Genomic DNA, 13355 nt, shown 5'->3' on the forward strand with positions numbered 1-13355 from the left:
CACCCAGGGAAAAAGAAAAAAAGAAAAATCGATTTGGCAATTTTGGTCCTCCAATAATCAGCCACAGTATCACGTTCAATCAATGCACGCTGTGTGCTTCTAACCAGTTCATCTGCCAGCTGGAAAGAAGACACCTATTTAAAGCTTCCAGTGGTTTGGTGTTTACAAACAGGGCATTTGAAATGAGGTTGGGAACAGCGACTTTTTTTTTTAATCCTAGTGTCTGTCTTTAGAAGGACAGGTAGCTCCAACTGTGCACATCAGAACATTAACAGATTAACAGAGTTGGAAGGGACCTTGGAGGTCATCTAGCCCAACCCCTGCCCAAGCAGAAGACCAAACAACATTCCTGACAGATGGCAGTGCCGTCTCTTCTTCAAAGCCTCCAGGGATGATGCTCCTACAACTTCTGAAAATAACTTCATTGTCGTTTGCCGCCCTGAGTCCACGTAGAAACGAGCGACATATGAACAAATAAATAAATAAACAATAACTGTAAATAAATAAATAAACAATTGATAAGAATAAACAAACAATATTAATAACTAACAAATAAACAAACTTCTGTTCCATTGGTTGATGGTTCTCACTGTCAGAAATTTTCTCCTTATATTATTATTATTATTATTATTATTATTATTATTATTATTATTTAGATTTGTATGCCGCCCCTCTCTGCAGACTCGGGGCGGCTCACAACAGAATAAAACAATTCATGACAAATCTAAATTATAGTTTAAAATATTTTAAAAACCCCATTTACTAAGCAAACATACATACAAACATACCATGCATAAATTGTATATGCCCGGGGGAGATGCCTCAGTTCCCCCATACCTGACGACAAAGGTGGGTTTTAAGGAGCTTACGAAAGGCAAGGAGAGTAGGGGCAGTTCTAATCTCTGGGGGGAGTTGGTTCCAGAGAGTCGGGGCCGCCACAGAGAAGGCTCTTCCCCTGGGGCCCGCCAACCGACATTGTTTAGTTGACGGGACCCGGAGAAGGTCCACTCTGTGGGACCTAATCGGTCGCTGGGATTCGTGCGGCAGAAGGCGGTCTCGGAGATATTCTGGTCCAATGCCATGAAGGGCTTTAAAGGTCATAACCAACAGGTTCAATCTCTCTCCTTGATCCGTTTCCATCCATTATTCCTTGTCTGGCATTCAGGTGCCTTGGAAAATTGCTTGCCCCCCCCCTTCTTCTTTGGGGCAGCCCCTCAAATATTGGAAGATGCTATCCTGTCTCCCCTGGTCCTTCTCTTCACTAGATTAGCCAGGCCCAGTTCCTCCAAACGTTCATGGTATGTTTGAGCCTCCAGGCCTTTGATCATCTTAGATAGATTCAGCTTAACAGTGTTGGAAGGGACCTTGTAGGTCATCTAGTCCAACCCCCTGCTCAAGCAGGAGACCCTACACCATTTCTGACAGAGGTCAAGCCAGTCTCTTATTGAAAACTTCCAGGGATGAAGCTCCTACAACTTCTGAAGGCAACTTCTGTTCCACTTGTTGATTGCTCTGACTAACATTTATTCTTATTTCCAGGTTGAATCTCTCCTTGATCGGTATTTGTCCAATATTCCTTGTTTGGCCTTCTGGTGCTTTGGAAAAATCGCTTGACCCCCCTCCTCTCTGTTGCAGACCCTCAAACATTGGAAGACTGCTATCTTGTCTCCCCTGGCCCTTCTCTTCACTAGACAAGCCATCTGAATGAATTTCTGTCTGTCAATCTCAGCGTAAAAGCCAATCACTTTTGCAGCCACAGAGGCCGAGTAGAAAGTCCAAATTATTATTATTATTATTATTATTATTATTATTATTATTATTATTTATTAGATTTGTATGCCACCCTTCTCCGGAGACTTGGAGCGGCTCACAACAACAAAACAGTACAAATCCAATGGTTAAAACAATTTAAAACCCCTAATATAAAAAACAATCATAGATCTCAGACAAACCACACATAAAACGGAAACGACCCAGGGGAATCAATTTCCCCATGCCTGACAACAGAGGTGGGTTTTAAGGAGTTTGCGAAAGGCAAGGAGGGTGGGGGCAATCCTAATCTCCGGGGGGAGTTGATTCCAGAGGGTCGGGGTCACCACAGAGAAGGCTCTTCCCCTGGGTCCCGCCAGACGACATTGCTTTGTCAACGGGACTTGGAGAAGGCCAACTCTGTGGGACCTAACTGGTCACTGGGATTCATGCGGCATTCATTCTTTTAAGACCTTTTGTGGCCTCCAACATCTTCTAAAATTCATAATTACTGTCCTCACTTGCTCATACAAAGCTCTACAGAAGCACAATGCAGGGCATGGGATCAGATCCGAAATGAGAATCTACCTGGGAAAACACCTCCAACCTCCGCTATCCCTCCCAGCCTAAAAACATCTCTGCGCTGTTCTTGACTTCTGATTTGGCCAGTCGGGTGAATTCAGAGTTGATTTATTTCTGGAATCCTTATAGAAATCCTTGAGGTTCCTTTCAGTGACAAGTTGGCTTCAGAGTAGAACCACTAAATTACTCACATTTGTTATCCTGGACAATAAGTTATTCTGAAGGCGTTTGCAAAGACGGGGAATAAAAGCTACTACGAAGCATTGAGGGTACCAAGAATCACAACCAGAACAATCCTAATAGAACCAGAAGGGACCTTGTAGGCCTTTGGATCTAACCTTAAGTCTGACCCTAATCCAGCCCCCTGCTCAAGCCCCCTTACTTTGCTGATGGTCTATGGAGATTCTCAATTATCCAGGTAAGAGTTGTCCCAAAGGTCTTTCTAGTTTTTTCCCCCAAAAGGCAACTGGACCTTCTTGGGATTTTATTTTTTTTCTTCTTTGAAAACATTAAATTTCTCATCTAAGGCAGAGAAGGTAAAGGAAAGGGAAGGAAGGAGAAGAGGAACAGAAAAGAAGAGAAGAGGAGAAGGAGAAGGAGGAGAAAGAGAAGAGAATGAAAAGAGAAGGGGAAGAGAAGAGAGAGAAGAGGAAAAGGAAGAGAAGAGAGGAGAAGAGGAAGAGGTGGAGAAGAGGAGGAGGAGAGAAAAGAAGAGAAGGAAAAGAGGAGAAAAGAAGAGAAGAGAAGAAAAGGAGGAGAAAGAGAAGAGAATGAAAAGAGAAGGGGAAGAGAAGAGAGAGAGAAGAGGAAAAGGAAGAGAAGATAGGAGAAGAGAAGAGGAAGAGGAGGAGAAGAGGAGGAGGAGAGAAAAGAAGAGTAGGAAAAGAGGAGAAAAGAAGAGAAGGGAAGAGGAGGAGAAGAGGAGGAGAAAGAGAAGAGAAGGAAAAGAGAAGGGGAAGAGAAGAGAGAGAAGAGGAAAAGGAAGAGAGGAGAGGAGAAGAGAAGAGAAGAGGAAGAGAAGGAGAAGAGGAGGAGGAGAGAAAAGAAGAGAAGGAAAAGAGGAGAAAAGAAGAGGAAAAAAGAGAAGAGAAGAGAAGAGAAGAGAAGAGAAGAAGACTTGGAAGGAACCGTGGAGATCGTCTAGTCCAAATCCCTGCTTACCCAGGGGGGAAAAACCCCGTACCATTTCACACAAATGGTTATCCAATCTCTTCTTAAAAGCTCCTAAGTTAGAACTGAAGAAGCTCCTTGAATGAGAAGGAAAAGGTTTTCAAAGGGGGGAAAAGAGAAAACAACGAAATCCAATTTCCAAAAAGCACTTTTTGGGACATCGGAGTGGTTTCTTTCCGCTTTCCCGAAGCCATCTGCTCTCGCCAACGAAGGACCCACCTGCCTACCTGGCATCTCCAGGTTCGCTCCCAGCGCCGGCCGAGCGGTGCACGAAGCTCCGGGCCACGAGTTCAGGGCTCGAACTTTCGAAGCCAAAGAGAAGAAGAGGCTGAAATCTCGCTCGGCCAAAGGGGGAAAATAAAAACCGGCCCTTTTAAAAGCTGCCAGCCGGACCTCTGAAGCGGGCTCCTTCCTTAGGGAGACGGGTCATCCAGCAGGGCGGGAGGTTCCGACGCCGAGCCCAGCTCGGAGAAAACCCAACGGACCATCGCGACTTCCCTCCGGCTTCCCCAATGGACCCCAAAGCGAGACACCTCCGAAGGACCAAAACGCAAAGAAAAGCCACGGGAAAAATTCCAAAAGTAGCCCAAGAAACTTGGAAGGTCCTGGGGAAAAAAGTCCGATGCCAACAGATGCCCGGCAGAAGCGCAGCCTACCAAGGCGCAGCAGAGCCGGGATCGACTTAAAAGAAACTCGCAGCGGCCGCGCGCGCGACGGGTTGTGTAACTCCGCCAACCGCGGCTGGAGTTCAGCCCTCCCTCCTCCTCCTTCCCTCCCCTCCTCCTTTTCTTCCCTTCTTCCCTCCCATCCGAGGCATCCCCGCCCGGGCAGGCGGAGGCGGGCGGGGAGAAAGAGCGCAACGCCAGACTGCCTTGCGCCCTATCCTGCGGCGGCTCCGGAGCGCCCAGAGAGCAGGGGCGCGCGGAGAGCTTGGTGCGCCCTCGGGCCGCTTTTGGAGAGCCTACGGAGGGAGGGAAGAAAGTGGGGGGCGCTGATGCTGTTGGAGTCGGGGGAGGGGACCGGGCGCGTCCTTGGGGCTTGGCGGAGGCACGCGAGAGGGCAAAGAGCGCACCGGAAGACTGGCTTGCGCCCTATCCTGCGGCGGCCCCGGAGCGCGCGGAGAGCTCGGTGCGCCCTCGGGACGGTTTTGGAGAGCCGGCGAAGGAAAGGAAGGAGAAAAGAAGGGGGGGGCGCTGATGCTGCTGGAGCCGGGAGAGGAGGGAGGGGGGCCAGGCGCGTCCTTGGGGCTTGGCGGGGCGGCGGGAGCGCGCGTTCTCGAGCGCGCTGGGGAGCCTGGCGCGGAAAGTAGGTCAGCTCCTCGCGAGCTACGGGGAGCCAGCCTGGGCGGCGCGCAGGGGATGGGGCGTCTTGGCGGAGGAGATGGGGCGGGGAGGGGGCTTCCATCGGAGATCCCGGCGCTCCAGGGAAAGGTGGGCTCGCCTTGCTTGGGGGACCCGGGCTAAAGGAGCAACCCTTCGAGCCACGCCTCGATCCAGAGTGATGCTACTGCATCAGAGCGCTGGCTCCCTCCTGCTCTCCAAAACACTACTGCTGCTACTACTACTACTGCTACTACTGGCCCTGTGTAAGGGGCGTGCATAAGGGCATGCATAAATGCACTACTGTCCTTGTCTTACTGTCCTGTTGTCCAAATTTACCTCTAGGTACTTTGCTTATGTCTATGCTTATACCAATACCTGCTATCTTGTACAATTTTTGACAAACAAACAAGTCATTTCTGTGTTTAAATGGAAACTACTACTTAACTACTACTACTGTACTTCTATTTCTTCCTTCTCTTTTCTTCTTCTTCTTCTTCTTCCACTTCTTCCTCTTCTCTTCCTCCTCCTTCACCTCCTCCTCCTTCCTCTTCTCTTCCTCCTTCTTTACTAGAGTTTTTTATTTTTTTATTTTGCCATTGCATCCTCTTGGGGAATTAAGGCAGAGTGGCTGGCCCAAAGACAACAACCACACGCCCACACACCCAACCCCGCTGGCTTTGTGCCTAAGGGCGAGACTAGAAGCTACAGCACCTTGAATTGGCTCCTTTCCTCTCACCTTTCCCCAAATCAAGGAGCACGCAAAAGAGCGAGGTCAAGGCGAAGAGGAGAGAGTGGGGTGCCTTCCAGTCCACTGGGACTCGGTGCTGGGTTTCCCTATCAGCTGCTTCACCTGGTCCTTCTTTACTCTAGATTAGCAAAGCCCCAAACCTGCAACAGCTCTTCCTATTATTATTTTTTTGTCTCCAGGCCTTTAATCGTCTTAGTTGCTCTTCTTTGCACTTTTGCGAAAGTCTCAACATCAGCATAAGTCCACCTTTCTGCCTACCGTCCCTGTCGTACTGTCCTATTGTCCAAATTTACCTATACCTACTTGCTTTTAGATAGATAGATAGATAGAGTACACAGATAGAGTAGATAGATAGATAGATAGATAGATAGATAGATAGATAGATAGATAGATACAGTAGATAGATACAGTAGATAGATAGATACAGTAGATAGATATACAGTAGATAGATAGATAGATAGATAGATAGATAGATAGATAGATAGATAGATAGATAGATAGATAGATAGATAGAATTCTTTATTGGACAAGTATGATTGGACACACAAGGAATTTGTCTTTAGTGCAGATGCTCTCAGTGTGCATAAAGGAAAAAGATACATTCGTCAAGAATCATGTGGTACAACACTTAATGATGGTCACAGGGGTCAAATAAGCAATCAGCAAACAATATTAGTAAAAATCTGAAGGATACAAGCAACAAGTTACAGTCATACAGACCTAAGTGGGAGGAAATGGGTGATGGGAATGATGAGAGAAAACTAGTAGAAATAGAAGTGCAGACTTAGTAAGAAGTTGACAGTGTGGAGGGAATTGTTTAGTAGAGTGATAGCGTTCGGGGGGCAACCTTGTGTCTAGTTGTCTTGATGTAGTGACATTTTGAGGGTAGGAGTTGAAACAATTTATGCTCAGGATGGAAGGGGTCAGTAAATATTTTCACCACCCTCTTTTTGACTTTTGCAGTATCCAGGTCCTCAATGGAAGACAGGCTGGGAGCCATTGTTTTTTCTGCAGTTCTGATTCTCCTCTGAGGTCTGTGTCGGTCTTGTTGGGTTGCAGAACCAAACCAGACAGTTATAGAGGTGCAGATGACAGACTCAGTGATTCCTCTGTAGATTCCTCTGTTTATGCTTATACCATACCTATTATCTTGTACATGTTTTGACAAACAAATAAATCTTTTTTGTAATGTGACATCTTTTTGGTAACATCTTTTTTGTAGCAGTGTTTTTTTTAAAAAAAAGGATTGCCAAAAAAAAGGCTAAATCCATGTGGTTTTTTTTTAAAAAAAAACGTGGGAATGTGAACATGAGAATTCTGGGAGTTAAATTCCACCTGTCTTCAAAGTCCCCGAGTTTGAAAAACACTGGACCAATGGAGTCTCAAAACTACGTGCATTTCCTACAGCGGCGTTTTGTCCGAGAGGCACGAAGAAGAAGTTAAAAACTCTTTTTTTCACCATTGTTCGGAACGGCAAAAAGCCATTTCGCACTCCGCGATCCATAAAAGCACTTTTAAAAGCGAGATCAATCCGTCTGCTTCCTTTTGAAGCAGAATAATAGTTTGCAGAAAGAAACAACCGTTTGTGCGACTTTAATGGCTGTGCGGAAGAGACAATATCACAGGTCTACCTGGATACCGAAAACCCTTGTCCTATTTGACGCCTCCGTTTGCTTTATAAAATAGACTAGGTGGAGAAAAATATCCTGGCCGAGCCTGTTTGGTAAACTCCAATTAATTTTATTTTATTTTTTAAAAAGATGAAAATATCAACACAGTACATTGAAAAATAAACAGTCCAGGCAGAAGGCGCAAAGTTATTAAACCAGCAGAGAAACATTCAGCTAAAAGCCAGTATTGTTTCGGAGCTCTTTTAGAAATAGATGTTTGGATTGAAGGTGTAAAATCAGGACAGTTTGTTTTTGGAATGAAGACCTGGCAGAGAAGTCAGGTAAGGCCAGGATAAAAGCTACGTTTTGTTTACTTGAATTTGCACTAAGGAAAATATACCAGGAGGTCCTTGACTTGCCGCCTGCTACCGCACGAATCCCAGCGGCTGATAAGGTCCCACAGAGTTGGCCTTCTCCGGGTCCCGTCGACTAAACAATGTCGTCTGGCGGGCCCCAGGGGAAGAGCCTTCTCTGTGGCAGCCCCAGCCCTCTGGAATCAACTCCCCCCAGAGATTAGAACTGCTCCCACCCTCCTTGTCTTCCGTAAACTACTTAAGACCCACCTATACCGCCAGGCATGGGGGATTTGAGGCATCTTTCCCCCAGGCTTGTTATAATTTATGTTTGGTATGTACCGTATGTGCTGTTTGGTTTTTAATTATGATAGGGTTTTTAGTTTTTTAATATTAGATTTGTGCCATTATAATATTGTTTTTATCGTTGTTGTGAGCCGCCCCGAGTCTTCGGAGAGGGGTGGCATACAAATCTAATAAATTATTATTATTATTATTATTATGACCACAGTTAAGCCCCCAAATTTCTGTGGCTAAGTGAAATGTCGGTTAAGCGAGTTTTGACCGCCGTTGTTAAACAAATCGCGGCAGTTTTTAGCTCAATAAAACACAGCTGTTGAGTGAATTTGGCTTCCCCGTTTAATTTTGTTTGTCAGAAGGGTGGGGGCTATTCTAATCTCTTGGGGGAGTTGGTTCCAGAGGGCCGGGGCCACCACAGAGAAGGCTCTTCCCCTGGGTCCCGCCAAACGACATTGTTTGGTTGACGGGACCCGGAGAAGGCCAACTCTGTGGGACCTAATTGGTCGCTGGGATTCGTGCAGCAGAAGACGGTCCCGGAGATAACCCGGTCCGATGCCATGAAGGGCTTTATTATTATTTATTAGAAGACTCGGGGGGGCTCACAACAGTAAAAAAAAGCCGGTTGCAATTGGAACCCATTAGCTATTCTACTGAAAGCTTCCTCTTTTATTTAAATATGGAATTGGGGGTCTGGCAGGGGGCGGGTGAATCAACCCACATGAAGAGGCTGCTTAAAGAGCACGTCGTTCCCAAATGATGGAATTTGAAGGTCACCGATGAATGAAGCCAAATCTTCTTCCGTCATCGAGCCCTGTTTCCCTATGCACCACAACAAAGCTCCTGTTTTTATAGCAGGTTCACGTCAATTACATCCTCCCTCCCCCCCCAACCCCCAACGCACATACAGTCAATTAGCACCATTTTCTGCGGTGCCAAAGTCCTGTGTTTTTTATATATATATAAATCTTCTTTTGTTCTCTGGGAAAGTTTTATAAGGCATCTCTCCACCTAAACAGGAATTTCAAGCTCAACTGTTATTGGACTGAAGTAGTTTAACGTAGGGAGGGCCTGGCTTGGAATCGGAGTTATAATGATGGGTTGCTCTGACTCTTCTGGTTACGCATAAAACCCCTCCTCATTTCTGTAAATGGGACTTCGCTTTTTCCACTTTGGGAGAAAAATCTGGTTTGGTTTGGTTTGGCTTGGCTTGGCTTGGCTTGTTTGTCAAGCATGTTTGAGAAAGCAAATATAGAAATATAGAGGATTGAGTATGTCGACTAAACAACGTCGTTTGGAAGGACCCAGGAGAAGAGCCTTCTCTGTGGCGGCCCCGACCCTCTGGAACCAGCTCCCCCCAGATATCTGAGTTGCCCCCACCCTCCTTGCCTTTCGCAAGCTCCTTAAAACCCACCTCTGTCGTCAGGCATGGGGGAATTGAAATTTACCTTCCCCCTAGGCTTATAGAATTTATACATGGTATGCTTGTATGTATGATTGGTTCTTTATATTGGGGGTTTTAAGATTATTTTTAATATTAGATTTGTTCATATTGTCTTTTTTTATTGTTGTTAGCCGCCCCGAGTCTTCGGAGAGAGGCGGCATACAAATCTAATAAATACAAATAATAATAAATACAAATACAAATTAAAGAAATTCATATAGGAGTTAGCCGAAATAGGATAGTAAGCAAATTAGAAATCAGAACACCTTATGTTGTATAATAGAGATTAAATATTGAGGAATTATTCAATTAAATATTGTACTATTACATTATTATATAATATACAGAATTGTTAGATACATTATAATATAAGAAGGGATTTAGTAAATAAGATACTGGCAAATATATGGAAGAAATGGATATTGAAATGAATTAGAAATGTAAACATTTATAATATATTTATATGAAATTTTGTACTGATAATTATCTATAATTGGATTCCTAAGAATATATGTTTGTATGTTATGTCATGCCTTGTGTATATAAAATTAAAAAAAGAAAGCAAGTATGAGTGTGAACATAACATATTATAAACATATACCATATTTTTCGGAGTATAAGATGCACCTTAGTTTTTGGGGAGGAAAATAGGGAAAAGAATCTGCTTACCAGGTATTCATCTGGTTAGTGTCCATAGTCTGGTCAGTTTCAGCACATTATTTTATCCCCTGGTTAAGGGCTTAAAAATTATTCTGAGAGAGTAACAATGAAAGAGCTTGCAAGTTAGTAAGAGCTGGGAACATCGTTAGCCCCTGGTTAGGGCTGGAAAGAAACTTATTCAGAGCAAGTTAGAGCAATGAAAAAAACCCTGCAAAGACTTAGGGCTTGGAAAACATTCTTTGCAGAGAGTAACAATGAAAGAGCTTGCAAGTGGGTAAGAGCTGAGAACATTGTTAGCACCTGGTTAGGGTTGGAAAGAAACATTTGGAGCAAGTTCGACAGACCAATGGGGAAAAATAACAACAGGGAATTCATGTTAGTTTATTAAAGAGAGGGGCGGCATACAAATCCAATAAATAGATAGATAGATAGATAGATAGATAGATAGATAGATAGATAGATAGATAGATAGATAGATAGATAGGTAGGTAGGTAGGTAGGTAGGTAGATAGGTAGATAAATAGATAGATAGATAGGTAAATAGATAGATAGGTAGGTAGGTAGGTAGATAGATAAATAGATAGATAGGTAAATAGATAGATAGATAGATAGATAGATAGATAGATAGATAGATAGATAAATAAATAGATAGATAGATAAATAGATAAATAAATAAATAGATAGATAGATAGATAGATAGATAAAATAAATAAATAGATAGATAGATAGATAGATAGATAGATAGATAGATAGATAGATAGATAGATAAATAACCTGTATTTTTTTTAAAAAAAAACCACTAATCTGTCCATTTGCTAGGCAAAACGGCTACTGGAGGAAGGGGGGGAAAAGATATTAAAAAGCATTTAAAAAAAACACAATGGCAGAAAGACAGCCCGAGACAGCAAACCCGCAATTAAAAAAAGAGAACAGGATTAGAAAAATAATTCATCCAATCAGCCAGCCCCAAGTTCTGCTAGAACAAGGCCTTCTGCAAGAAACTGTCATCAGGGAGGGGTGGCAAATATATCTCCCATGGCAGGGAGTTCCACCGGCCAGGTGTGGCTGCAGGGAGGTCTGTATCCTTGGAATGGGTATAGTCAGCCCACCGGTATGACGGGGCAAAAAACCCCATCTTTGATTCTACTTGGAGTAAACCTTAAGTAGTCATCATCTAAAGAACTCCGTAGTCAAAAGATCTTTCACCTTCTCCAATCATAGAAACATAGAAGATTGATGGCAGAAAAAGACCTCATGGTCCATCTAGTCTGCCCTTATACTATTTCCTGTATTTTATCTTAGGATGGATCTATGTTTATCCCAGGCAGGTTTAAATTCAGTTACTGTGGATTTATCTACCACGTCTGCTGGAAGTTTGTTCCAAGGATCTACTACTTTCGGTAAAATAATGTTTTCTCACGTTGCTTCTGATCTTTCCCCCAACTAACCTCAGATTGTGTCCCCCTTGTTCTTGTGTTCACTTTCCTATTCAAAACACTTCCCTCCTGAACCTTATTTAACCCTTTCACATATTTAAATGTTTCGATCATGTCCCCTCTTTTCCTTCTGTCCTCCAGACCCATACAAATGGAGTTCATGAAGTCTTTCCTGGTCAGTTTGATGCTTAAGACCTTCCACCGGTTTTTTAAGCCCGTCTTTGGACCCGTTTAATCAAAGAGGCTCAGTTGGGTGTTGAAATCCTCAGAAGAAGAAGAAATAAAAACTGGCCAAACTTGTCGGCTCAGAAACTCCATCAAGTCCAAAGAAGAAAAGGAGAAATGACAGCTAGACTTTCTTCGAGGTGGTGCCCTGGAGATGGGCTAATCCACTGCAGATCAATCATCGTGGTGCATTTGGATAAAATTTGGCAAGCGCTTTTAACCTACATTTGGAGCAGGAGGGAGTGGGTAGGTGGAACACCCTCTGCCCGTTCTTCATCAGGATGGTGCTTGACTCATGGCACACCTTGGAACTCCTCCAACGTCTTTAGGTAGACGTCAAAAAGGTGGTGCCACCAAGAGAAAGGGTAAGAAATACTCCCATACAAAGTGGTGGGCTTTCTTTTTTTCTTTTTCTTTCTTTCTTTCCTTCTTTCCTTCCTTCTTTCTTTCCTTTATTCTTTCTTTCTTTCCTTTATTCTTTCTTTCTTTCCTTCTTTCTTTCCTTCTTTCCTTCCTTCTTTCTTTCCTTCTTTCTTTCCTTCTTTCTTTCCTTTCTTCTTTCTCTTTCCTTCTTTCTTTCCTTCCTTCTTTCTTTCCTTCCTTCTTTCTTTCTTTCCTTCTTTCTTTCTTTCTTATTTATTTATTTATATTTATTTATCTATATTTATTTATTTATTTATTCATTCATTCATTCATTCTAACACATAATGAAGGTTAATGAGATTAACCATGTGGTAATACATATCAAAGAGAGGAAGGAGGGAGGGACGGAGGGAGGAAGGAAGGATAGTGAAGATATAAGAATAAAGTACAATACATCAATGGAGGATAGAGGAGGAGATACAGAGAAATATGAGTGGAAGAAAAGAAATATTAGATATAGGAGAGACAATTGGACAGAGGACGGAAGGCACCCTGGTGCACTTATGCACGCCCCTTACTGACCTCGTAGAAACTTGGAGAGGTCAATCGTGGATAGTCTAAGGGAAAAATGTTGGGGGGTAGGGGTAGACACTATGGAGTCCGGTAGTGAGTTCCACACTTTGAAAACTCGATTGTTAAAGTCATATTTTTTACAGTCCAGTTAATATTCAGTTTGTATCTGTTGCGTGCTCTTGTGTTGTTGTGGTTAGGGTTAGGGTTAAAGTTAGGGTTAGGGTTCTGGATGGAGTAGCGAGAAGCCAAGGAGGAAAAAGAAATATGGAGGTGTCCGAACAATAATAAAAAAATGATGTTGAGACTCTAGAAAGAATGCAGAGAAGAGCAATGACAAGAGTTAGATATTACCATATTTTGCACCAGAGTATAAGACACACCGGAATATAAGAAGCACCTTAGTTTGGGGGGAGGAAAATAAGGGTTAAAAATCTACCAACCAAGTAGTCATCTGGCTAACGTCTTTACTCTGGTCAGCTTCAGCACATAGGGGTCAAGCAAGCAATGAAGAAACAATCAATATTAATAAAAATCTTAAGGATACAAGCAACAAGTTACAGTCATACAGTCCTAAGTGGGAGGAGATGGGTGATAGGAATGATGAGAAAAGACTATTAGTAATAGTAGTGCAGACTTAGTAAATAGTTTGACAGTATTGAGGGAATTATTTGTTTAGCAGAGTGATGGGAAAAACTGTTCTTGTGTCTAATTGTCTTGGTGTGCAGTGCTCTGTAGCGACGTTTTGAGGGTAGGAGTTGAAACAGTTTGTGTCCAGGTGAGGGGTCAGTCAATATTTTCACCGCCCTCTTTTTGACTCGTGCAG

At 43.4% G+C, this 13355-nt stretch overlaps 1 protein-coding gene across 1 annotated transcript in view; it reads right to left on the reverse strand.

Moving 5' to 3' along the window:
* The window catches only part of PASD1 (PAS domain containing repressor 1), an 87392-nt gene extending 83627 nt beyond the window's left edge, over nucleotides 1-3765 (reverse strand). The window contains exon 1 of the mRNA XM_070759934.1: nucleotides 3729-3765. The gene's annotated coding sequence lies outside the window, so the exon portion shown is untranslated. The remainder of the gene's footprint in view (nucleotides 1-3728) is intronic.
* Between the last annotated feature and the right edge of the window lie 9590 nt (nucleotides 3766-13355).

This window comes from Erythrolamprus reginae, chromosome 8, assembly GCF_031021105.1.
Source record: "Erythrolamprus reginae isolate rEryReg1 chromosome 8, rEryReg1.hap1, whole genome shotgun sequence".
Classification (NCBI taxonomy): domain Eukaryota; kingdom Metazoa; phylum Chordata; class Lepidosauria; order Squamata; family Dipsadidae; genus Erythrolamprus; species Erythrolamprus reginae.